This window comes from Ursus americanus, chromosome 16 (genome assembly GCF_024610735.1).
Source record: "Ursus americanus isolate L20-20 chromosome 16, mUrsAme1.1.p, whole genome shotgun sequence".
In the NCBI taxonomy this organism is placed as follows: Eukaryota; Metazoa; Chordata; class Mammalia; order Carnivora; family Ursidae; genus Ursus; species Ursus americanus.
The window spans coordinates 44,088,686-44,116,174 of record NC_142142.1 but is presented as its reverse complement, the minus strand read 5'-3'; the positions used below and the strand labels follow the sequence as shown (position 1 = coordinate 44,116,174).

Genomic DNA, 27,489 nt, shown 5'->3' with positions numbered 1-27,489 from the left:
TGCCTTTCTTTCTCCTTAGGCATTTGTGCTCTGCGTTCTGTTGGTCTATTTGTTCACCCACAGCCTGCTCTGACTTTTACTACTTAATGTGTCCTCTGGCTGTGGCTTCTGAGCCCCAGCCATTCCCTGACTCTCAGAGCTGGCCTTGTCTTCATTTTCGATTGTTCACCTGCTTTCCTTTCCCTAGGGGCTCCAGTGGCCTCTGTGTACTGTGTTCCATCCTGGTCTAACCTGCTGTCTTCCTTTGTGCTACCATCTTGATCGCAGTTCTTCTATTCTAGCTCCCCAACCTGCAAGTTGTACCTGTTGGTTCACTGTGGTTTCCATTGTGGTGATAAAATGTAATCTTTCCTTTCTAGAAGCTGTATGGTACCGTTGAAGAGACAGGACTAACACACAAGAAACTATATAAATTACAATTGGTTGACTAATTGGATGTATGAACCAGAGGTGTATGAGTTTAGAGAAAAGGCTGAACTGGGAAATTCAAAAACCTTGCGAGGAACGGTTCTTTCTAGTCAACCCCCTTTTTTAAAAGGTTTGGATGTTTTAGAGACAAACCTTTCTTTGGAAGGTGGGGAAATGTAGGGCGGAACTTCCTCTGGACTTTCCTATGATTGGCCCCAAAGCTGCCTATCCTAGAGGAGCTACGTTGTCTGTGCCATCTAGCGGTGGTTGCCACCAGAAGCCTTACCCGCCTCAAGGAGAGAGCAATTTAACGCCATTTCCAACTTAAGCACCATATCTACAGGGCGTGAAATTAGTTCCAGCAAGCAGCAAATTTGCTGCTAATAAAAATATTTAGCGATTCACTTGTCTTTAAATCAGCAGCAGAATATTCTTTTACTTGCATCAATGCTTGTTTCTTCCAATTCTAATATTTGATAATCAAGCTCGTGTTGTTTAGCTAAAGCTGTGATATAGCAAGTTCTTCAGCTCTGCAAAAATTTGGGCTTCCCGAGAAGGAATTTTTATCTCTCTCTTTTGGTCAGAAATAGGCCTAGATGTTCTTTGGATCATGGAGATGGAACACTCTCACTGGGCTGGAGGTCTAAGAAATAAGTTTTCATTTTCTTCCGTGTGCCAGTATCAGCCCCCGAATCGTTGCACGTGGAGTATCTGGAGCGCTAAGAGAGGATGCGATTTCCATCTCATGTTTAGACACAGCTTTTCTCTGTCTTGGTGCCAAATGCATTTTAATTTCTTTTCTGTCTCTTTTAGCCTCCATCTACTTCAGAGTGAGGGTAATCTCAATAGTGAAGAGATACTGTAAGATATTAAAACTTCTTTTTCACTTATTTAACAAATATTGGCTGGGCACCTACCATATCCATTCCTTGTTCTAGATCCTTCTTTGGATTGGAAGTATTCCGAGAAGCCTCCGTGATAGCTAGGTGAAAGGCTGACCTGGCAGGTGACACCTCTTCAGCCAGGTCACTAGGATAGGGGGTCTCATGGACTCCTCTTTTTCTTTTCCTTATGGAGCGCCTAGAAGAAACAAAGAGCAGCAGACATTCTATCTCTCAGCCCTCAGTTGGCCTAAGAGTCTAAACAGATCACTTCAAAGTCCAAATAATTTAAAGAGTGTAGAGGCACCCTGGGGGCTCTGTCTTCTGCCCCAGAGGAGCCCTGGCCGGATCATCTTTCTTTAGCTCCTGGTAGAAAGCAGTTTTGATTGTCCTGACAGGAAATCAAGATGTGAACAGCTTCAGACATGCACAACTATATCCTTCTCAGAACTCAGCCAACACGAGAAGCTGGTGAAAGCAGGGCTGTTGGTTAAGAAAGGGACCCAAGCAGGCCTGGTAACGGGGAGTTAGAATCAAAGACAAAGTAAACCAGCTAGCGAACACTAACTCCAGTGTTAGAGCTACTGGAGGGGGTAGATCAGAGAAAGGGAGTGACAATGGAGAATGACACTTTGCAGTGGCCAAGGACTAGCATGGAGGCTCAGGAAGGGGGTATAGCCGTCGGAGGTGCAGAGGTTTGGGGATCAGAGCTTTGGGGCTCTATCCTTGGCCTTTTCTCTCGGGTACCTTTGATAAAGCCCCTTCTCCCCCTTGATGTCGGGGGTGGGGGTGGGGAAGAACAGATGAAATTTACTCCCTGTCCCAGATCCTCTTACTACAGCATGAGAAGGCTGGGCTGGTGACTCTTGTAAAGGGCTGAGAGGCACTTCCCAGAGGCATACTGTGATGAAAATCTGGATTTCTGGAGAGCACAGCAGCATGATGCATTTAAGTTATATGAAACAAGGCTTTTCTAATGGCAAGGGATGTAAGACCAGATTAAGTGGAGCCACTTGCCCCATCATGCTCAAATCTCAAAGTCTCAAATTATCTGTTACTCAGTGAGGGTCAACTGAAGGTTCTAGTGTTTGAAATCTTGATGATTTTATCTCAGCTACAGAGTGAACAGGAATCATCAGATGTGAATTGTTGGGGAAGCACAAAAAGTGATTAGAAGAATAAGTTCTGGGGCGCCTGGGTGGCACAGCGGTTAAGCGGCTGCCTTCGGCTCAGGGCGTGATTATGGGATCGAGCCCCACATCAGGCTCCTCTGCTATGAGCCTGTTTCTTCCTCTCCCACTCCCCCTGCTTGAGTTCCCTCTCTCGCTGGCTGTCTCTATCTCTGTCGAATAAATAAATAAAAAATCTTAAAAAAAAAAAAAAAGAAAGAAGAATAAGTTCTATCTAATAAGTACTTAAGCAACAACCAGAATCATGATCGGGGGGGAAAAAACCTAAATAAGTTAGTAGTGAAAATAGAAATAAAACATTTTCCAATCCTGGACCTGCCTTTCTCCTATGTCAATATGTAGTTGAGAGACTTTCTGGGAGTGAGCGTACACGGAAAACAGTGACTTGGAGGATGTGGATTGAATGTTGGTAAGGGCAGCTAGGATGGGGGAGTGGGGAACATGAGCCAGATGATGGAGCCATGAGAAGAACTAGAGAGAAAGGAGGGAGCTGGAAGGTGGGAGGCCTGGAGCCTTCTGTGAGCCCTTTGACCTAGAGGCAGAGCTGACAGAGGCTGGGGAGAGGAATGATGGGATTGGAGCAGGGATGCGGTCTTTCCCTGCCCGGTATCTTCGTCCCTTGGTGCCCTCCTAGCTGCTTCTTCTCAGTGTCTTTCAGGTAAGCTGTTTGTACCTCCACTTCCCATTGCAGCAGCCTTGCCCCTGCCAGCCACCACAGGCAGGAGGTCTCAAGCCTACAGCCCCCTTGCTGTCAGGAGCCAGAGCTGGGTCAAAGGTCAGACCGGTTCTGAGGATGGATTAATGATGCTTGAAAGTGTCTAATCCCCCATTTGTTTCTTGGGCATTTTTCATAACAGCATCAATCGCAGTCCAGTCATTAGGTTTCTGTGAGTTCTCCCTGAATTCATGCACATACAAGGTAGACACTTCGCAGTGCTTCTGCCAAGTCCTGATGAACACAACCCTAGGAGGTTGATAATTCCAAACCTCGGCTGAGCAGAGCATATGATCAGGGATTAATAGTCAAAAAGGCCTTGATAGACAGAATGAGTAATGCTCAGAGGCACTCAATCACTCTGTAATCTCAGAAAGAGGGGCATGGCTAACATGCTGGTTCACAAAACAGACTTGCCATCTGCAGAATTTCTAAGGAGTTAGGTTGCTGATCTCATTCAAAGTAGTTATTTCAGAGGTCATACATCAAATACGTGACTTCTTTTTTTTTTTTTTTAAGATTTTATTTATTTGACAGAGACAGCCAGCAAGAGAGGGAACATAAGCAGGGGGAGTGGGAGAGGTAGAAACAGGCTCATAGCGGAGGAGCCTGATGTGGGGCTCGATCCCATAACGCTGGGATCACGCCCTGAGCCGAAGGCAGACGCTTAATGGCTGCGCCACCCAGGCGCCCCAAATACTTGACTTCTGTCTAAGGAAATCTTAACCACCTTCCTAGCCCTTAGCACTTAGGATTTGGATTGTTGAACTCAAGACTGAGTCCTGTGTATTAAGGAGAAGAGAGACATATGGTGCAGAGCTGTCAAAAGAAACGCCTTTGCTAGGATACCCATGTTCCAGAATTGGGAGGTCATTGGAAGAGTGTCAAATGAGAAATGGAATTGATTTTAGAGGTCCCCTAAAGGCATGGAATCCTGATAAGAATAGATACTTGTGTTAAACTGCCCGGCTTTAAATCCTTTCTCTGCGTATACTGGCTGTGTGACTTTGGGTAAGTTACTTAACACCTCTGTGTTTTTGTTTCCTCAGTGGAAAGCCTGAAAAAAGATTCCTACCTCAAAGATTTGTTTAAAGTAATAAATGTTAGATATTTATACCTTTAGCAATTGATTCATGACAAATGTTTGTAAAGCCCTTCAAAATGAGACATTCTACTTAATATGAGCTCCCTCTGCTTAATGTAACTAGAAAGCTTCCGAAAACCATACCAGTTGGATTCAGATTTATGTTATTTAAGCTTGGGTTGGCCTGTGCAGCTGCTGAGCAATCCTCCTACACATTTCTTGTTGACTGCTTAGTGAAATCGCAATAGTTGTTCTAAAGCAAGGTTTCTCCATCTGGGTACAATTAACGTTTGGGACCTCATCATTCTTTGTTGCGGGGAGCTGGCCTGTGTTTAGCAGCATCCTGACCTCCATGAAATGCCACTAGATGCCAGTGGCACCTCCCCCCCCACTGTGACAGCAAAATAATAATAATAATAATAGTAATAATCATGTCTTCAGACATTACCAAAGTTCTTCCAGGGGATGGGGATGGGAGCGAGGGTAGCGGGCAAAATTACTCCTGGCCTAGAACCACTGTTCCAAAGCTTTTCCAGCTTCTTCCAGCTTGCAACAGCCCCCTGCAGATACCTACTTCCGTTTGATGGTTTATGCCTTCCAGTTTCTATCAAAAGAACTCACCCAATCTAGGGTTTTTCACTGTCCCTTTCTTCCCTTTCAAAATTCATCTGGGTGCCCGCCCCCCCCCCCCCCGATCCTTTTCTCTTCTCCTTCAGTCTGAACTTGTCCTATTTTCCACAACTAATTGTTGCACTCAGTTCCTTTTATAAAGTCTGCCCAGGTACTCTGGCGCTCACTTCCCTCAGCCGTGGCTCTTCTCAGCTCCTCTAGCCCTTGTCACTGCCTGGCCTTCCCCTCTGTCTAGACGCCAGTTCTAGGACGCCTTTTTGTCTTCAAACATCTTTAAGTACTTAGCTGTCCTCACAAAGCTACCAGCCTTTTTTCTTTTTCATTTAAATCATCATGTTTCTCTGAAAAACAACAACAACAACAACAACCCACAACAACTAATATTTGTGGAGCCCTGACTAATTGCGAGGCGCTGGCAGGAAGAATCCTCTCCCCCAGCCCCCACATCACTTTTCACAGGGCACACTGTGGCTGTTTCCCTCCACGCCGGGGCACTGATTTTCCTGGTGGTCACCTAATTGCCCGATCCAATGGCCTTTTCTTGGTCTTCAGTCCTTTACTTCTGTGAGTCCCTTAACACTGTTGTTGACCATCCCTTGGTTAACTGTTTCCGCCCTCGGATTAATTTCTCCAGGCTTTGATTTGATTAGCTGAACATCAGAGGAATTAATTTAAGTGATTTCTGAGACCCAGAACCTCACACATTTGAGATGCTCTCAGCTTCTGTTTGCCACCCAGCTGCAGTCGAATGTTGTGCTTCCCGAAGCCACAGAGGGTGCGGCCAAGGAGGGTGCGGCCAAAGGGACCCCACTGCCCAGAACACAGCGAGGCCACCTTTATCTTCCTTCCACGCAGCTAACTTTCGCCAGCTTTGCTTTCTCCCCAGCACCGTCATCATGGTAACCCAGGCTTAAAACCATGGAGTGATTTTGTCTGTTTCTTGTTGGTTTTAGGCTTCCCTTCTGCTTGCCCTCCACATTTACTGGCTCCTCAGCCCAGCTTCCACATCCTCCAAAATCCATCCCCTCCAGCCAGTGCTCTAAATCAAGGCCTGATGACCTTTCTGAAATTAAATTTCTCTTCCTGTATCTAGTTTGTGTTTTCTAAACAGCATTATGCTTCTCATGCTTGATTCCACCTCCCCAACTTGGCCAACATCGTTGTCTTCTTCCTCTGGCAGATGTTAGTTTAACTCTCTAACACATTCCAGCACAAAAATACCCACTTCTCTCCCTCGAGCCTCCTAATTTAGTTACTAGATAATTTTGGGTTAAATTGGCATTCAGTATTTGTAGTATTGTGACTGTGGAAACATTGCAGCTAAGCCCTGTCATGTACTGTGATTACATTTCCTTTCTGCGTTTATTAATTCTTTAGTTAATATTGGTGTTTTAAAAGTGTGCCTAGTTTGATATGTGCCTGTCACCAACTCTGCCCCCAAATTTTCTAGAACTATTAATTCCCTCCAGTTTGGCCATGGGTATCAGATAATTTATCAGTTCCACAGCAGTTCGCTTTCGTTTTATTTTTCCTGAGATTTGCCACCCAGATCATCTCTCTTCCTGCTCCAGTCTGGACAGGTCAGTCTTAAGGCCCGTGGCACTTTGCGTCAGCATTTTGGGAATTCCTTTCGTTCCTTGCCCGTGTGAGCTTCTGAATTCCTGGGTCTCATATCTTCCTCTTTCCTAGTTTACTGCCTATTTCGATGATATTCATATCTTCTCTAAGCCTTCATAGAAAGGATTTACAGGAACAATTTTTTGGTATTTGTATTTTTGAAAATGTTTTTGTTCAACTCTGATTCAGAATTTGTCAAGATATGGAAATGTTAGTTAAAAGTCACTTTTCCTCCAAAATTTGTTTATTTTATTATTTTTTAAGTAGGGTCCACACCCAACATGGGGCTTGAACTCAAGACCCTGAGACCCTTAGAACAAGAGTCGCATGCTCTACTGACTCAGCCAGCTAGGCGCCCCTCAAAAATTTAAAGACCTTGTGCTACCACCTCTTTTATATCTAGGCCTGGTGTTAAAAAGTCCAATGCCATTCTTATTCCTATTCCTTTGTCTGCAACTTCTTTCCTCTCTGGAAGTTTTAAGGATTCTTTCTTTCTTTCTCTCTCCCTTCCTCTCTCCTTCCTTCCTTTTCTCTCTTTAATGTATGTTTTATTGACATATAATTCATATATCATATAATTCGCTCACTGAAAGTGTACAATCCATAGTTTTTAGTATATTTACAGAGTTGTGCAACCATCACACCAATCAATTTTAAAACATTTGACTATCTCCAAAGAAACTGACCTTGGACCCATTAGCAGTCCAAACTCACTTCCCTTCAACCACCTCCACTCCAGCCCTAGGCCACCTCCAGTCTCCTTCTGTCTCTGTGGAGTTGCTTCTTCTGGACATTTCATAGAAGTGGAAGCACACATATGTGGTCTTTTGTGACCGGCTTCTTGTACTTAGACAACCTCGTCAAGGTTCCTCCGTGTTGTAGCATGTCGTAGTGCTCATTCTTTCGTGTTGCCGAATCATGTTCTGCTGTATGAACACCACATTTTGTTTATCCATGGAGAAGTGGATGGATATTTGAGTTGTTTACACTTTTTGGCTATTATGAATAATGCTTCCGTGAACAGGGTTTAGTTTCTACCCCTGATCTTCTGCCATTTCGCAGTGACAGTCCCTTGTGCCACTTTGTCGTTTGTAGTGCTGGGCACCCATAGACCCTGTCAGCCTGGGCAACTGTGGGCTCTAGTTCTGGGAAATGCTCTAACATTATTTCTTCGCATCAATTCTCTGTCCTCTCCTTCTGGAATTCCTATTAGTTAGATTGGGGACCTTCTAGATGGATCCTCAAACGTACTTCCCCCTTTCCTTCTATTTTCCATTTTGTTTTTTGTTTTGTTCTATTTCTGGTGAAAGCTTCCCAGCCCTCTTCCAGCTTTTCTGTTTAGTGTTTTATTTGAGATATTTTATTTCATTGTGAAAAAGCTCTTTCCTGCTCTCTGTTCTCTTCCACGGCATCCTCTTTTTTTTTTTTTTATGAATACAATGTCATCCCTTGATTCTCTTAAGTTTTAGTTACTCTGTTTTTGAATTTTTCTTCTGCATTGCCTGTTTCCTTAAAATTCCTTTATTTTGATTGTTCAGTGTTTTGTGTTAGAGATTTCACTAAAATTTTCAGTAATTATTGCCTGGCATTGTATTTAAAAATGATGCCCTAAGGCTCAGGAAGAGGATCTGCATGTGCGTGTGTGTGTGTGTGTGTGTGTGTGTGTGTGTGTATGCTTGCGAGCGGTGTGGGGGGTACTTAGTCTTGGTGACTAGTGGGCCTATAGCAGACTGATTATTCAGGGTTCTGACCATTTATTTGGGGGCCCCCCAAATCTCAGTGTTGATTAGTCTTTTCTCCTGAGCTGCTAAGTTGCCCAAGAAACGAATTCTCTAGTCTTTTCCCTCTGGAGGTGAGTATGAGCCTGGCTGCTGGCATTCCACGAGCCTAACCAGGGAAGGGGACCACGGGATCTCCCCATTCGGTGTCTAATCTTTCCCTTAACTCCTCTGGTTTCAAAATGGTACCTCATTGTTTAGCTGAGACTCTTGTCCCTCATGTACCTCCTCCAATTCACTCTCTCCAGGGATGTCCCATCATCTGCTGGGGATTTGGTGGGGGGTGGTGGTGGGCAGCTACCTGGCTGCCCATTTCCAGCCTCAGCCAGGTCCTTGGCCTAAGCGGGCACCTGGCGCTTCCAGTTCCAGGTCAGATTTTGTTGACACCTCCATCTGCTGTTGTCTCCTCTTGCATTGTCTTTGTCTTTGTGGATTCATGTCCTTTTTATTCGTGCAGTCATTTTAGTTGCATTTTATGAGGGAGTACACATAACAAGCATGCCTAATCCACCATGTTTAACTGGAGTCCTAATTGCTTTCGATTGAGCTATTCTATCAGCCACACACTCATCTGTTTTAAGTTTGTTTCTACTTTGACCCAATCTATACGTTTCTGCCAGATTAATCTTTCTAAAGCATGGCTCTAATTATATAACTCCTCAGTTAAAAATCCTTCACTGCTTCCTTATTTTACTGTAGAATCCTAATGGTAGAAAAGACTTTACAAGTTCCCTGCTCCCTGCCTGATGCACACATCTTCTGTCCACGGTGATTGGTCACCGGGCCTCTGCCAGAGCTTCCGCAGTGGAGAGGTACTTACTCTTCCCCAAGTCACCTGTTCTATTATGACAGAGGTCTGTTAGCAGGTCCTTCCCTATCTATATAGAGCTGAAATACCACTCCTGAAACTTCAAGTTATTGACCCAAGTTCTGACCTGGGGATCCTCAAATTAAGAACCTAATCTTTCTTGCACATGATAGCACTTTTTATAATTGAATTATTGCTACCATGTGCCCCCAGATCTTCTCTTACTCTAGTTAAAAATCCCTAACTCCTTCGACCATTTCTTATCTAGCACTGCCTATTGAATAATATCCCAAATGTCAGACTCCTCTACTGAGGACCTTCTGTGACATGACTCCGGCCCCCTGTTGTGATGTCATCTCTCATCTCTACTTCGGCCACACACATCGGGCACCCAACTTGCCTTTTCTCTTCTCCCCTCCGGTCTTTACCTGGGATACTCTTCTTTTTTTGTTAAAATCATTTCCATTCAAAGATTAGGGCTGATTCACACCAAACTGTTAAAGTAGTTAGTTTGGCGGTTAGTTGGGGGGATGGAATGAGATGGGTAAAAGGGGAATCTTGATTTCTTATTTCATGCAGTTTTTTTAAAAAGCAGTAGGAATATTGATCATCTTTTAAAAATGTTATTCGGTTGGGGCGCCTGGGTGGCAGAGCGGTTAAGCGGCTGCCTTCAGCTCAGGGCGTGATCCCAGCGTTACGGGATCAAGCCCCACATCAGGCTCTTCCGCTATGAGCCTGCTTCTTCCTCTCCCGCTCCCCCTGCTTGTGTTCCCTCTCTCGCTGGCTGTCTCTCTCTGTCGAATAAATAAATAAAATCTTTAAAAAAAAAAAAGAAAAAAAAAGAAAAATGTTATTCTGTATATTGAATGCCTTACATTGTATTCAAATATATTAAATACATTAAAATTAATTTTTAAAGTAGAGTGACAGATTCTGTCCATTAGTTGCAAGCCGTTTCAAAAGTTATGTGGCTCAGGAAACGTTTGATTCTTCCTTCTAATGTGACTTTCTCTGCTCTGAACAATCTGAGCATTTGGGGGTAACTTTTTAATGCCCTTACCGTGTTACACTCTACATCATCCATACTGGTATGCAAGTCTTACCTTTTTACTAGACTGTAAGCTCTTAGACACCAAGGATTACATCTTACTCATTTTGTAACCTGCCTTCTGAACATACTTACATGCTACATAGTAGGAGCTCAGTACATTTTATGGAAAAGGTAGGTTGGTGAATTCACATTATAATTTACTTATGCTCCTTTAGACATAGTTCTGTATTTTTCTTTGAGTGGGAAGAGAGAGAACTCTGGGCATTTCAACCTCTGGTCAGCCTCTGCGTGACCTTCCTGAACATTCCACAGCCTTTTCCTAGGGCACATACTTTCCAAGACAAGTACCATTGCATCAGTTTTGCTCTCTTTGGAGCCTCATCTGCTTCACACATTGGAGTGTGAAGCTAACGCAGAGACCCATCTAGACCCTGAAGGGGTGAAAGGACTCTGGAGATGGGGGAGAGGGGTATGGAGAGGAGATGGGCTGGGTCAAGGCCCAAGGAAGGGAACAAGTTTTTGTTACAGAAAAATATCAAGCAGGAGAGTCGGAGGAGGGGAGAGCCAGACAAGCTAGGGAGTAGAAGGCAGAGCAGGATGCCCAAATCGTTGTGGCATCTGGCTCAGAGGCAGACAAAGCTGCTCCCCCAGATGTAAGTAACCCCCTCCCCACAAGTGCCGTAAAGATCTCTTGCTCCATCTGGTGCTTGAGTGAATGGAAAGAATAGAATCTGTATCTCTGTCAGATCTTGGGCTGTTCCATGCCCGAGATGGAAACACATTCTCTGTCTCTATCTGTCTCTCCCTCTCCCCACTCCCCCCTCACACACACACACACACACACACACACACACACACACACACACACCACTCCTTTACTTCCACCTTCCCTTGCTGGGTGGGACATATCTCTCATATCTCCTTGCAGCAAGGATGGACCTGGGCCAAAGGGGGTTCCTGGCTTCCGGATTCTTGAGGTCCCGTCTAGTTACAAGGGTAAGAAAACATAAGTCTTTGTCCAGTTACCTCCCTTGCTTTTTCTGAGTCCATTCCTTCTGCTAGCAGAAGATTAACTGGTGTTTAGTTACAGAGAAATGTGAACAAGGGAAGGGGCAGCTGGCATACTGTCCACGGACAGGTGGTATGTTTTTAATTTTTTGTCTTACATGGTGGACTTCGGGTGCACTAGCATCACTTGTCCTATGAGACCGCACGTTGACTCACTGAATTCTTATTTTCCCCTTCTGTTACCCATCCCCATTTCTCTTTCCTTTTCCACAGTAATTCCTCCCACTCTTGATTATTTCATGTATTCCTTAGATAGGGCTCTCTGGAAGGAAGCACATTCCAAATGGGGGGCTTGTGTGCAAGTTCATTCAGGAGTGCTTTCAGGAGACACACACAGAAGGCAGTGAGGACCATAGGATGGGACCGAAGGTGAAACTGGTCCCCACTGTGCTTGCCACCAGGGACTCAGCTGAGACTATGGGAGCTCTGGACCTGGCATGACCCTTTAGAGCTTTCCCAAACAAAGCAGGACAGACCAAGCCTTTAAAAATTTTTTTAATTTAATTTTTAAAATTTATTTAAGTGGGCTCCATGACCTCCGACCCTGAGATCAAGACCTGAGCTGAGCTCAAGAGGCAGATGCTTAACTGACTGAGCCATGCAGGCGCCCCTGGAGGGTCAAGCCTTTTATATCCTTGCTGTCAGCCAGCCACTGGCTACTTCACCTAGAAGGGGAATAGCCTTAGGTGAGGCAGTTCCTCTGAGGGATGCAGCCTGGGGCCTCAGCACTAATACCCCCAGCAGTTGGGAGGTGGGTGCATTGGCCCTGAAGATGGGTATGGGTGGAGCACCCCAATATCCACTGTAGTGTGTATCCTTCTTTTTTTTTTTTAAGATTATATTTATTTATTCGACAGAGAGAGACAGCCAGCGAGAGAGGGAACACAAGCAGGGGGAGTGGGAGAGGAAGAAGCAGGCTCCCAGCAGAAGAGCCTGATGCAGGGCTCGATCCCAGGACTCCGGGATCACGCCCTGAGCTGAAGGCAGATGCTTAACGACCGAGCCATCCAGGCGCCCCTAGTGTGTATCCTTCTAACCCACCATCCGTAAGTTTAGCTACCTGCATATATATCCTTGAAACATGTGGTATTGCTTGTGTCTTTTAAAAACATACATAAATTGTATTGTGCTATAAATCTATCCTCCCCTCAACCCCCCAACCCAACTCTGTTTTGAAGACCTATCTGTGTTGCTGTAAGTGGATCTGTTTCGTTCCTTCTTCCTGCTGCATGGTGTTTCGTCATTTGTAGTGACCATAATCTACCTTCCGTTCCCTTGGTGGTGGACACCCAGATTGCCATTAGTGCTTTGCTCCTACCATCAGCAAGATGTAGACATTTTGTGCTTCTGTGGGAGATTTTTTTCCAGGGTATGTGTACCCACAGTGTCAGTGCTGGGTCGTAGGCTCTGTGCATTCTTTACTTCGATAAGCCCTACCAAATTACTTTCTAAGAGAGCGGGGCCAGTTTTTACATTTATCAGCCCTTCTATTTCTCCACATCCTTGTCAGCACTTGATATTATCAGACTTTCTAATTTTTGCTAACTTACTATATGTAAAGTGGTATCTTGCCTTTCTTTTGTGTTTCTCATATTATTTGTGAAATTAAGTCTCACCACAAAGACTTGTGACCCCTTAGGATTTCCACCTACTTACTTACTTTGTTCAATTTTCTATTGTTTCTTCTCTTTTCTTACTAATTTGTTGGAATTTCCTGAGCATGTGTTAGTGCAAATGCTTCTTCCAGGCATTACACAACTATATGTTAACTCAGTTGATGGTATGCTTCACCAAACAGAAATCTTTAATTTTGATATAAAATCCATCCATTTTTCTCCTTCTGGTGTTGCTTTTGAATCTTGTTTATAAAATCTTTTCCCGTCTCAAGGTCACACTATATCATCATGTATTTTCTTCTATTATTTATGATTTTACCTTTCACATTTAGGGACTGAATCTGTATACAGTTTATTTTCTTATTCAGTAATGAGCTAGAGATTCAAATTTATTTTACCATTTATGAAATAAGTCATCTTTTTACCCTCTAATTTAATGGCAGATCTATCACCTGTAAGTTTTTGTGCACGTGTAAGCCTGCTTCTGGACCCGCTCTTCCATTCCACTGGCCAGTACCATACTGTTTTAAAAATGCTGGCTTTGTGATATTTCTCAGTTTCTAGTGTAAGTGTTCTTTTTGCTTTTTTTCTTTTTAAAGCCATCGTAGCATTATTGGACCTTTATTCTTCCTCACAAATTTCAGAATGTTTGACAGCTGTTCTTTCACCCCTGTCTTCCAGCCAAATATATTGAGATTTTGATTGGAATGATTCAATTTGCAGGTTAATTTAAGGAGCATTGACATTGTATAAGTTAACTCATCCTTTCCGGAGTCTGATAGATTCCTGCATTTATTCAGGCCTTTTATGTTCTTCAAAAAGGTTTAAAAATTTTCTCCAAGTCTTATATATTACTTCGTAAACTACTTCTCTGATACTTATTTTTTTATAAATGGTATCCTATTGTACATTGAATTTTTAATTTGTTTTTACTTATAAAAAGGAATTGTGTTTTATTCTCTATTGATCAGACAGCTGATAATTCATGCACTAAGGGGTAAAATACCAAAAAAATCCCAAAACAAAAAACAAGAAAAACACCAAACAATATTTGAGCAGTCTCCTACATTTTGGGGTCAAATCCTGATTCTGAAAATGCTGCTGCAGTCCAGGAACTACTAGTATCTAAATTCTCTACTAAGATGTCACTAATCTGTTTTTCCTTCTACCTTCCAAAAAACGTAAATGCTGAGTTGGCGCCAACAGGCACCTGGCCCCCTCTACCTCTGTTTCCTCTCCTTCAGAGATCAGTGCCTGGAACTTCCGATTGATCTGACCTGCCTAGACTTTACTTAGGTGGGTCCAACCTTGATTGCAATATTGCTGATTGGAAAGTTGGGTGAAGGCCAACGCAGGAAAAATTAACAACTCTCTTCCCCAGACACCATTAAGTAGTATAGTTTCTGTCTCATTTCCCAGACGAAGTCAGAAAGGGATCCCGGAAGGCAGGAGGACAGAGAAAGCAGAGCTGGGCATGGGTAGAATAGCCGGGCCTGTGAACACCATTATGGGTCACAAATGGACAAACAGCCCTCAGTGTCAACAAGCTAGGAAAGGTACCGGCAGGCCCCATGTATACTCCCTCTTCTCTCTCTTTCCTTCTCTTCCGTGGAGCCTTCTTAGGTTAATCATAATGGAAACGACAACTCTTTTAAGCTCTTGGAGTTAAGCAGGCAAATCCAAGAACTACCCATCTCATATTAGACTGCTTGCCCTTTCTTAGAATGTTATGAAAAATGCTTTCCACAATGCTTTGAGCAATACTTTTTTTAAAGATAGTTATTCCACACTCATTAGCTCATTCAATCCTCAGAGCACCCCTGAGAAGGCAAAAAGGTACATGGATAACTCCTGTTTTAGAGCTCAAACAGAGTCATAGGCTGGCCCGAGTTGCCCTGTAAATTATGTCAGGATCAGGCCCCAGAGCAGTCTGACTTTTTAGGCCAAAGTTTTTCCGCTCTATCATTGGTGCTCATGTTTGATTAATGTCCACTCTTTTTCACAGAAGAAAAATATTCTCTCAGACATCTAATTGGGACCTGAATTATTTATTTATTTATTTATTTAAGATTTCATTTATTTATTTGAGAGAGACAGAGATAGTGACAGAGAGCACAAGAGGGGCAGAGAGGGAGAAGCCGACTCCCTACTGAGCAGGGAGCCCCATACAGGGCTCAATCCCAGGACCCTGAGATCATGATCTGAGCCAACGGCAGACTCTTCACCAACTGAGCCACCCAGGCACCCGGACCTGGATTATTTATATCATAATGTAACCTCAAAGGTGCAAACAAAAAATAGACATGACTTTCCAATGTTTATACTTTTTTTTTTACAACTAAGAATGAATTAAATGCTAACAAAATTCTAAAAGAAAAAAAGAAAATTTTAAGTCAATAATATTCGCCCAATTTGACCCATAGTGTCATTTTTCGGAGGCTAAATTGCTGCTGTGGGGAAGAATGCGCAACTCTGCTTAGTTAGGGTTCTTTTTTACGCACTTCTCCTAGTGCCGGGGTCCCCGCTGCTCTGGGCTCAGATTTCTGTGAAAGCTGGGTTTGTTGAAAGCACCATGGTGCCATCGGCCCTTCGCTTGCCTTCATTTACGTATTGGGTCTGCCCTTGCAAAGTTGATTCCTTCATAAGGAGAGGCGATTAGTAAACCTTATTAAACCCTCTTATTGAATCCAGTGTGCACCGTGGTGGAATTAACTCTTTGCGTGATATAGTCAAGTGACCCTCATGGACAGAATTAATCATTTCTAGATCTGGTGGGGAGTCTTGTAAACAACCAGATACTCCTCTTTGGGAAGGAGGTATGAAGAGGAAAATAAATACGAGGAATTCGATTTTGCTCTGTGAAGGCCCCATCTCTGACAAGTAGTTAATCTATTTGTTGACACCATGAGAGGAGAATATCCAGCAGGGAGAAAATTAAAAAACACTCAGCACCAGTTGCTGCCCTGATGAATCTCATCCAATTATTTAACAGGACACTGCTGGGTATGCTTTTTTATTATTATTGTTTTAATTTTATTTTATTCTCTATGGCTTATTACACCATTGTAAAACTTTTTTGGATTAAAAAAAAAAGAACCTTCCTTTGAGTTTGTCCTTTTTCATTTGGCAACCACTGATTTTTTTTTTTTTTGCTTCTGTGTTCATAACTGAGGTCAAAATTAATGTAGGGTTATTATTGCTTTACGCATTTCTTTATTTTCCTTGTGGAATGTAGCATCTGAGAGGTTGGGCTCTCCTCTGCTCAGTGAAAAGAAAAAGTATCAGTTGCACTAGGAGACTTTTAGGTTAGATCAGAAAAATAGTGTAGAATTGTGCAAACTGTAAAGTACTTGGGGAAAGTGTTTGTTCAATCTTCTTTTGCTGAGAGTATCCCTTTTTTTCAACATGAAGGACTGGGGCAAGAGGCCAGTGGAGGAAATTCTTCCTTATCAGTTTAGATTTAGCTAACCTCTGTGATTCCAGTGGGTGCAGAAGAGAGATTCCCTTGCTTGTATCTTGCCCTGATTCTGGCTCTATCTTAAAGTCATTGGTAGAGATAAGAGGATTTGGTCATTCTCTCCACTTAGCCCAGGGCCTTTGAAAATGACCATGCTTTTCACAACCCTGTCGGTAACTGGGTAACTGGAACGTGCTAGTCTGACTCTGGTATGGTTAAGGTTCTCTGGCCTGTTTTAGCTCTAGGAAGGCTTTGACCTTGTGATCTTGCCTCATGGCCACCACTCCAACCCCTCCCTCTCCAGGGAGGGGTGGCAGATGGAACACAGGACCACCAGTCATATTTGAATTTCAGATAAACAAGGAGTGATTTTTAGTAAGAGGATGTACCAAATATTACAGGAGATTTACTACGGTTCTTTTTCTCCACTCTCCATTGCCACACATGCCCAGGGTTTGATTGTCCCTCTCACTTCCTTTGCCGCTTGACCTTCTAACCTATAGCAATCTTGGATTCCTTACTTTTCTCAGTATCCTGACCTCCAGCTGGGAAACGAGGCTCTCCTCTGCTCAGGACAGCTGCTAAGGGTCCCTGGCCAAGGCAAGAGCGCAAGTGGAGGCCCTGGCCAAGCACCCCCTCCCCCATTCCTGTCATGAGCACTGTTCTGCACTGTAAGGAGTCTTGGGGCTGGTGTCCCCATTCTCCAGATCTGTCCACACCCTCTGTGCAACGGTGTACACCCCCCCCCCCCGCCACTCCACTCCCATCCTTGCCCAAACAGCCAAGTACCCAAACTTGCCTGGCCTGGTTACCTGGAGTGTGACCTAGAAAGAGGAGCAAAGCTCCTGCCCTGTACCCCCAGGGAGGGTGCACCTGGAGGAGAGACACTGCGGGCTCTTCTGAAGCACAGGGTCAGGCAGAAGCCTAACTGACAATGGGTCTCAGGGCGTTACTGCCCCTGCCACAATTCTGGAGAGCTCGTGTGGTCATCCTCTTGGCCTTGTGGCACGTACTTGCTGGATTTCTTCATCCTGCCTCAGGAGGTGCTATGAAGACCAAGGTGTCTGACTGGTTATCCTTGCTCCTGCATGCACCCCTGCCCCTCCTTGCCACCCCACCTGGTCTCCTTCCTCTGTCTCTGCTGCAGGATTTAGCTTCCCTTTCCCTTACACAACACAAATCATAGGACTGCGTCTGGGTGGGGGTGGAAAATCACCAAATTTCATTTAACAAAACCTTGATAATAGTTATAATTCATGCATTATTGGGGCGAGGGCAGGGCAGGTAGGATAGAGAAGTGGGGGGTGGGGAGTTTTGTCATTTCGGAGAGAATTTAGCCAGTTTTTCTTCTCCTTCCCCCTCCATGACCTGCTTTGGGCTGAATTCAGCTAGTTATTTTCCAATTCGGTTGTGTGTGTAGACACACCCACAGCTTCTTTGATTCCCTTCCTTTCCTCTTAATAGACAAACTGCTGCCAAGCTTCCAGCTTCTCTCTCCATGGTGACCAAACCCCTCATTTCCATTTCCTCTCAGCCTCCATGTCCCCTGCCCCCCACCCCCTCCTCGTGGGAAGCCTGGCTGTTTCCTTTCTCTGGTTCTACTCTGCTCCCCTCTTACTTCTTTTCCTTTCTCCTGGTGATTCCTCCCTAAGCACAAGGAACAAATGTCAGCATGTCCTTGGCTCCTTCCTTTTCTCCTTTATCTGCCCTCTTCCTTCCTTTTGCCCCTTTACTTCGATGACTTCCAAACCTTTGCTTTTCTCAGCTCTTCCAACACTTCCTTCTAGTGCCCCCTCGAGTTCCCTTTCCTGCTCCAGCCTCTGGCTAAAGGCTGTAGAGGTGCAGAGAAGGGAGGTGAAGGAAGAAGGGCCCTTGTTCATCGGTGTCCGGGCTCTGCCTGTGCTCTGGGATCTCCCTTGGGGCTAGATGAGGCTGCAGCCCCACCTCCCTGCCCCTCTCCTACTCCCACTGCCAGGGTGGTGCAGGCCCTCAGAAGTCTGCACAACAGTCCCTGGGATCTGCTGCTGCTGGAAACTTCCCAGACGCCCTGGCCAGTCCTTCCCTGCTGGAAGGCAGGTTTCATCTGCAGGTGAGCAGGACCAAGGTAGAGAGCTGGCCACCGCACGTTATCTGCTTTTAGAGGCCCAGCTCATCCCCAGCACCTAGGTCCCACTGACAGGTTTTAGGCACAGGTAGAGGACAGGTAGAGGTCTCACTGAAATTCCCTTCACAGCCTCCCTTTGCCCCAGGCCTTCCTACTCTCATCAGTGATCACCTCACGACTGTCGACTGACTGTCGAAGGGCACCAGTCCCTTACATACCTTTTATGGTCCTGTCCTTTGCTGCGTACAACCATTGTTACCCAAATTATCTTACTTGGCCCTCTGGATAATCAGGTGATTCCAATTTCACAGATAGGGAAACTGAGTTTCAGAGAAATTAAACGTATTCCTCAACATTTGAACAAAGAAGCACTCCGTGAAGCTGGGACAAGAACCCAGCTCTTCTTACTCCTAGCTCCTTATGCCTTCTTTTCTTTAGTGGCCTGTGAAAACGAGCAGGGAAGGGGAGAAGGCTGCACATTGTAGCGTGAGGCAAAGGTGTTAATAGGAGGGGTGAGTAGCAGTTTTCTCCCCTCTGCCACGTCCCCTCATGTCCAATTTACATTGTTATACAACGCCAATTTGTACCGGTCTTGTTAATGCTTCTTTATAGATGTTTTAGTTATGTCTGCCCCATATGTGAGTCTGATTTTTTCCCTTGGACTCTGAGCTTCTTGTGGGCACTTTCTGCTGCACAACTCCCCCCACCCCCTACTCCGGGGAGGGGGCGGGCAGCACAGGCTTCCCTCTCCCAGTCCCCAGTGTGCCTGAGTTAGGGGCCTGCCAGGGGCGTGGGAAAACAATACCGACCCCGCCTACACTGGGGCAGGTAGCAGCCCAACTTCTCACTTTCCCATCTTCCTGTTATACCCCAGCCAGGCTTCCCAGCCTGCTCGTTAGCCTCTGTGAAAAATTAAAGTCCCAATAATCAAATCAACTCTTGTAAATTCCCTAGAAGCCGCTCCAGAGCACCAAGAGGGCAGCAAACCCCAGACCCAAATCCATGTCAAATTTCATAGATATAATTTAAGTAGGGATCAAAAACCACACTAACCTAGTAACTAAGGCTGCTCAAAATGCAGAGTTTATAGTCCATCTGCCTCTCTGCTTCAGGGAGTCTGTATTAAATTTATTGCAAAGTAAAACAAATAAACCCAGGCAAAGGCAGGATGGAAATCTGCATACTCGTCAGAGAATTAGCAGCCCTCTCGGGTTAGGAAGGCTGCTTCTCAATTTGCATCTCTAAGGAGTTGTGACTGGGCTGGGGGCTGGGAGGATCGGGCAGGATAGGGACTCGCGGCAGGCCTGCCCCCTGCCGGCAGATTGTTGAACTGCAGCCCTCTGACCTCCCAGGTGGACGTTTGCAGGCGCTCGCTGGGGGGCCCGCTGAAAGGAGAATCGGAAGCTGAAATAAATGTTGGGGAGGTGTGGCGTTGGGAGAGCGGGTAGCAGAGAGACGAGAGGGAAGGATACCATGAGGAAGACATCTTTACTTCTAACCGTAAGACTTGGGGATGGGGAAGCCGGGAACTTGAGAGGGATCGAGGGTGGTGGACGTAGAGATTGAGAGTTGTCTCTTCAGTTGTACAAACCAGAAACCACGGTGACTTTCTTGACTCCTCTCCATCTTCTTTCCCATTTGCCTGGCTCCCCACAACCCACAAATCACAAAGCCCAGAAAACTGGGGTGGAGGCGGCTGGGGGGTTCTTGCAAGGTACTGTTGGCCGTTGACTGGTTGTTGGAACCCCAGTAAAGCTCTAGGGCTGGGCTGCACTCCCAGGGCCTTGAGAGGAAATGCTCCCTTACTGTTTGCCTCACCCCAAGCCTGGCCCCACTTAGCTTGCCACCTGTGGATGAAGGGGTGGGACCAGATGACCTCCAAGGCTCCTTTCAGTGTGAATATTATCTAATTCCACGACTCTGTGTCCCAGAATGTGACATACTTTCCAGGGAAGCTCCAAGGAGCCCGGCTACTCTCCTAGGATATTCCCATCATCCTTCATGCGTGGCTCAAATGACACCTTCTTCAAAGTGATGCCCCACCTGACTATTTTAGCCAGAGACAGGTTGTCCTCCTTTTAATACATTACAGATAGATAAGCATATATTGACAGATATATATAATCACACCATAATAATTTGTTGTATTTATTTATATATCAACTCCATCCCCTCAAATGTAAAGTCCTTGAGCTCCATAGATGAGGGCATGGGGAAGGCGCTGGTAAGGTTCATGGTCATTCTCAGTACTTCCCTGCTTCTCTTTTCCTACTTTCCCAGCCCAGTGCCTGAAATAGAGTAGGTTCTGAATAAGCATTTGTTCAATGGCTGAGACAATGAGTAAACAAAGCAATAAAAGTGGCACAAAATGACGAAGGTTTGGTTGTACGGTTTACCCAGAAACCTGATCGTGACCCCAACTTCCTGCTTCTGTCCATCTCTCTCCCTTATTCTTCAACTACTCCATGATAATTCTATCTAGCCTACTTCCTGAGTCACTCTCAAAGCCAGCTGCTGCTTCTCCATTCCCTAAAGAGGTTAAGAGCATAGGCTCTGGAATCAGAAAGAGCCCCAGTACTTCAACTAGCCATGGGAACCTAAGTGACCTCAGTTTCTCCATCTGTGTTTTTCCCCAAAGACAATAGAGCATAGTAGTAGTTAAAAGTATGGACATGGAAGCTAGACTGCACTGGTTTAATCCTGGCTTCTTCATTTAGCCGAGTGACCCCCAGCAAGTGTCTTAATCTCTCTGTGCTCAGTTTCCTTTTCCATAAACTGGAGTTAACAGAATCTACTTAATAGGGTTGTTGTGAGGATTAAAAAAGCTGATACACAGAAGGCCCTTAAAACAGTGCCTGGGACGTGGTTGGCATCACCTAACTCAACAAGCACTAACAATTGTTAACAAAAAGCAAAGGAATTTCGCAGAACTGAAGGCAAACACCTGGAGAAGAGGCTGTCCCAGCAGATGCTTCGAAAGGCGAGGAGGAGGCTCAGGGATGAAAAAGCAAAGCATTTCCACAAGGGACAAATGCAAACACACAAAGAAGGACTTCACTGGTTAGGGAGGCAAGAAAAGCAGACTACTTCTTTGTGCCTGTAGAAACCGAGCTGGCATTTTTTTCAGCAGAATTGGAAGTATCAATGGGATGAACCCAAAGTTTCAAAAGGTATGGCAGCTCCTTGGCCTCTGAGATCTTCAGGGACATGTTTGCTTCTGAAACGTCCCCCGTCTCGCTCCCCTCCCCTCCTCAGCCCCACTCTTGCTATCCTCTTCCTCCGACACTTCATTCTCCATCCACTCGGAAGTGCGTTTGGCTCCCCCATCTGAACGTACTCCTCTTACCTGCAGGTCCTCACATGTGAGCGTCCTGTCCCGGGAAGTCCCCTCCACCTCCTGCCTTTCCTCTGCTAATTCTCCTGACCTTTTAGGGGTCAGGTCCTCTGGGAAATCTTCTTCATCCCCTAGACTGGGCAAGGCACCCCAATCTGAGCTCCATAGCACCGTGCCTTTCCCTTCACCCCCATGGATTAGTCTGTTCCAGCTGCTGTGACAAAATACCACAGACTCGGTGACTTAACAACAGCACTTCATCTTCTTACAGTTCTGGAGGCTGGCAAGTCCAAGAACAAGGTGTCAGTAGGGTTGGTTTCTGGTACAGTGTCTCTTCCTGGCTTGCAGATGGCCACCTTCTCACAGCGTCCTCACATGGCCTCCTATCTGTGTGTGCATGGAGAGAGAGAGAGAGAGAGAGAGAGAGAGAGATCAATCTGGTGTCTCTTCCTCTTCTTAGAAGGACACCAGTCCTGTCAGACTATAAACTTTAAGGAGACACAACTGAGTCCATAACACTCCATTAGACTGTAAGTTCCATGAGGGCAGGGCCTTATCTACTGTTTATTTACATATTTCTTAGCTTGGCCCTCACCCCATGTCCTTGTGATTCTCTGTGATGTCTGTAGGACCTATTCATAGCAAGCACTCAGTGAATATTTGTTGAGTGAATGAATGAAAGAATTCATCAATTACTGGTAATGACAGTAGGAACTTTAGAAACATAGGCATTCAGGGGCATCTGGGTGACTCAGTTGGTTAAGTGTCTGCCTTCAGATCAGGTCATGATCCCAGGGTCCTGGGATCAAGCCCCACATTGCACTTCTCCCTGTTCAGCAGGGAGTCTGCTTCTCCCTCTTCCTCTGCCCCTCCGTCCACTTGTGCTCTTTCTCTCTCTCAAATAAATAAATAAAATTTTACAAAAGGAAAGAAAAAAGAAACATAGACATTCAGGTATGGTCTAGTTGGGACCTCCACAGGAAGATCCCTGCTAGTTAGTGGCAGGATGAGGACTAGAAGTCAGATTCTCCATAGTCCCTTCTACTCTGAGTCCAGTACTCTTTTTCACCTGGAAAAAGAATTGTCAAAGAGCTTCGTAAAACTGGTGATTCTTTTTAAATCCTTGACTGGAGTTTCAAAGAAAAGGTCTTTGGTCTTTCATTGACAAGCAGAAATTCTCCTTCACTTTGTCTCTCCTGCCACATTGGCAGGCTTCCTCTTGGCCTGCTAATAAGTTAGAGCATTTGACATGCTTTTCCTCCTTCCCCTCTGTCTGGTTAGGGGCAGCAGAACTTGGTCTGGGTTTGGCCAGGGGCTTCCTTACCACAGGTTTTGATTCTAAACTGACAACCCAGGGTGTGTGGCTCTTCGGATTCCTGCTTCTCTGCTAATGGATTTTGTTAACTGTTTGTCATTTGCTTATGCAAATCTACCTCTTTCTGCATTAAAATGAACCCAATTATAAAGTGAAATTTCACAATTAAACCACTTAGTGAAGGACATTAAAAGACCAGAAGGAATTGATTTGTAAAAATTTCAGCGATAATTACAAAATGTTTCTGAAATGTGACTAAGTTCTAGGTTTTTCTTTAAACAAACATATGTACGTGCACATTTTCATATATATATATATACTGCACAGACACACACACATATTTTCGCACACCTGGTTTCCATCTTCTCACCATGGGACTTGTTCTTGCTCCTTCTCTGGGTCTAAATTTTCCCCACGTAGAGGAAATTCCACCAGCCATCAGATCATGTCTGCAGAGTTCTTGGAAACCTTCCAAAAGAAATGGCCACTGGGCTGAGGAACCTGGGGTGGGCAGGAAAACAGAAGAAGGTGTAATGGTTTTAATAAAGTCTCTTTGGCACCTTGGTGACTGATTGATATATTTTGGCATTTGCTTCCCAGCTCTGATGTAATCAATAGCAGTTATAGACCCAAGAGCAGGCAAGGGTGAGGATGTGGGATGGGACAGTATTGATTGCTTTTTACGGGAAAGAGCCTGGTGTGGTGATTGCAATGCTTAGGCCACTAGAAACGACCTCACCGTACGAGGGAGAGGTTACCTTGCCTTACATTCATCCAGGCAAAGGGCCATGGAGTCCAGAAACTGGAGATGGGTATGGATCAATGAGGCAGCCAGTCGCACTCACCTTCCTCATGGTACCCACGATCAGAGGGTGGAAGCCATAGTCTCCCGGGCTGGTGCAGGGATGGGTGGGAAGGGTCTTTATGGATGAGGGGCTGTGATATGCTTATGGTTCCAGGCTACAACTATATCCAAGAATGAATCCAGCTCACCTGGTAGCATGCTGCCCCCTCAGACAATATAATGTAGAGGCAACTTTAGAACAGACTCTGGGGCCTGATTGCTGGGTTCAAAGCCTAGCCCTGCCACTCAGTGTGTGACCCTGGACAGGTTAATTAACCTGGACCTTGATTCCCCCATCAGTAAAATGGTGATGATAACAGAACCCATTTCCTATGATTGCTATGATAGTTATAAGTTAATATATGTAAAGAACTCAGAATAGGCCTGGCATTCAGTAAATGATATGTACATGCTGTTACTGTCTGGTGGTGGCAGATACCTGAGTTGACATCCCTGATTTATGGGTGGAAACTTAAGAGTACATGTACAAGTTCTCGGGGTCATCACAACTTTTGCCTTCTGCTATTGAGAACACAGGGCTTCGAACCCAGCATCTGTTAAATAATTCTCTTAGTACATCAGCCCATTAGCTACAGGATTTCTCAACTATTTTTAGATTAATTGTTTTTCTAAAAGCTTTAAAAAATAATCAAGAGCATCTCCAGATACACAGGAATGAGGCTACATTGGATTAGTAATGATAGCTTCTGTGTCCAAGAAATCCAACCAAGGCACAAATTTATTCATTCAACAAACACCAAACTCTCACTGTGTATGAGACAGTTTGTACTTATGGATTTCCATTTGTGAACCAGAACTCAGTGTGGGTACGTTCAGAAGGGTAATCACCACTCTGCAATGTCGTGATAAGTAGCTTTCGTGTAAGGGATATCCCTCTGTCTAGAACAATGTGCTCAAAACAGAAAATGGTTTGTTTTAAAGAAAACATTTGCTACTTAACATTTTTGTTGAAAACACATTCATTTTTGAAGTACAGTTTTATTTTCTCTTATTGTCATCATTGAATTTTCAGTGTTTAGAAATTCATTTTAGCGTGTGATGTGACTTTGGGGCTTCTTTTCTTCTCAGTTGGAGAACTGACTACTGTAACTACTAGAAGTCGGCAGATTGGCAAGCAGGTACTCAGGAACCCAGGTTGAGGTGTGCTCTGACAGACTCCTCAAAGCTTAGAATTGGAAAAGACCCTGGAGATCCTCTACTTCATCTCCTTCATTTTAAAGACAAGCGCAGAGAGGTGTAATGACTTTCAGAATCTGAACAGAAACCCGAGTCTCTTGGTTCCAAGCTCGGTGCTGTTCCACGTACATTGAGCTTGCTGGTGATACCTTCCCAGCTTTAAGTTAAGCCCTTTTCATTTTTTTTTTTGGCCCTTTCCAAATCTCCTTCTGTTCTCAGGTTGTATATTAGGCTAAGTTATTATTTGACAATTCAGTTTAGGTCAGTGAAGATGCCGTGAATAGTATTTGGTGCCACGTGTCATGCTAGGTCCAGGGTACAGAACTAAGATGTGGAACCCAACAAGGAGATTGTAGTAGCTGGTATTATGGCGCCCAATTATTTGCTGCCTCTCGCCGTGACAGGATTATGCTTATCTGTGCCATTGACATCAGACTTCATCATGTGATTTACTTTGGCCAATGAAAATGAGGCAGGAGTGATAGGTCACTTTTGAGCAGAGGCTTTTAGAAACATTTTGTGGTCCCACACACATTTTCTCTTTTCTGTCTGCCAGGAGAATGGCATGTCCAGAATAAGACCCACATAAAGAGAAGATATGAAGTGGAGCCAGAGCCACGGCCAACATATAACATGATGAGAGATAAACCTTTGTGTGGTGAGTGACTGAGATTTTGTGGTTGTTTATCCTGCAGCATAACTAGCACAAGCTGCTGACTGTAGAGAGGGTCACAGAGTGGCTGGAGAAGCAGCTTATTTCCAGCTGAATCATGGGGTTTTGGATGCTTTGCTGGATGTAGACACAGATGATTCAGAAGTAGGCTGAAAGAGTAAATAAGTAACTCTTCAGAGAGGAGACACCAGGAAGGACTTTCTAGAAGAGGTGATAGCTTAGGAGAGTTTTAAAGGTTGAAGAGAAGTTCACCTTGTTAGGGCCTTGGGAGGTTTGTTTATTCTAATCAGAGAGACCAGCATGCTCAGACATAAAATATGATATGTTTGAGAACTGCCTGTAATGTCCACAACTGTAGGTCAGGATCAGATTTCTTAATCTTTGAAGCCTATCGACCACTCACTCACCACCATGTCAGGTCTCCAAAGGGTATATGCAGACACTCACATAAAAATGCATCTTTTATTTCAGCCAGAACTTTGGCCCCAAATTATTATCTGATCTTATATCATAAGAAGCTAAGCTGGACTGAATGTGAACCACAGAGACTCTTTTTCAAAAGTTTGGTTTTCAATTTAATCCAATAATGCTTATACACAGTTTGGAAATCAGCAGTTGCCTTGCCTCAGCCCTTCACATTCCCAAGTCCCTCCCCACGTCAGTCAACTTCAACTCTTTCAGCTCATTTCTCATTTGTAAATGTTGCCATATTTCTAAATACTATGCTTATACTGCTATTTCTTGATTTACCAATTTTAGAAACTGTATATTGACTCTCTACCTCGATGAATGAGACCTTAGTTTCTCCCATACCTTTTCCCCCCAATGCCATCCCAGCACTTCCCCTCCTTCTATCTCTCCAACATAAACTTTTTTTTGTTACATTGATATTTAGTGTTTATATACTAATGACTATGCAAATATTATTTACTCTTGAGTCAAGTAGTACACAGTGATCATGTATTCTCTTTTGTACAATTCTTTGTTTTTCCTGGCCTTAATAATTGCCTCCTTTTTAATTGACCTGATGCCCAAATGTGCTTATAATTAATTGTTTTCAAATGGTCCAACAACTCAACTGCATGCCTGTTAATATTATATTGCATACATTCAAACCCATCTGTTCCATTTTTCCCTTTACAGTCATTCCTACAAGAACCTTCTGTTTTTCTGCTCCAATCTGGATTGGCTGCTCTTAGAATTGGAATACTGCATAACTTTTATTCTGAGGCTTCCCTTTACCATCATTCTGAATATTTCCTTTACTGCCTTGTTATATTGGAGTCCCTATTTCCTGAATTCCCTGTCTTTGTTATTACATTATCATCAAACTAAATTGCTAAATTCCACTCTTTTCTCTTTTTTAAAAGATTTTATTTTTAAGTAATCTCTACGCCTAATGTGGGACTCGAACTTAAAATCCCGGAATCAAGTGTCTCATGCTGACTGAGCCCGCCTGGCACCCATCTCCAATAACTTCTTAAGAATTAGTACTTTAGAGCTAGTTGTCTTGAGTCATTGCCTCTCTGAAAATATCTCTATACTACTCTGATGTGTGATTGATAATTTATTTGGGTATAGAATTCTAGATTAAAAAATATTTTCTTTCAGAATTTAGAAGTCCTTTCTCTGTTATCTTTTAACATCTGCTGCTGCTTTTGGAGAAGTTTAATATTCTCATTCTTGTTTCCTGTACCTGGTTCTTTTTCTCCTTAGAAG

The 27,489-nt window shown here is 44.3% G+C and overlaps 1 long non-coding RNA gene across 1 annotated transcript in view; it reads left to right on the top strand.

The window, feature by feature from the left end:
- The window catches only part of LOC148108799 (uncharacterized), a 35,636-nt gene extending 9,637 nt beyond the window's left edge, over positions 1-25,999 (top strand). Inside the window, exon 3 of the long non-coding RNA XR_015727040.1 lies at positions 25,654-25,999. This is a non-coding gene — a long non-coding RNA (uncharacterized LOC148108799). The remainder of the gene's footprint in view (positions 1-25,653) is intronic.
- The last annotated feature ends 1,490 nt before the right edge of the window (positions 26,000-27,489 follow it).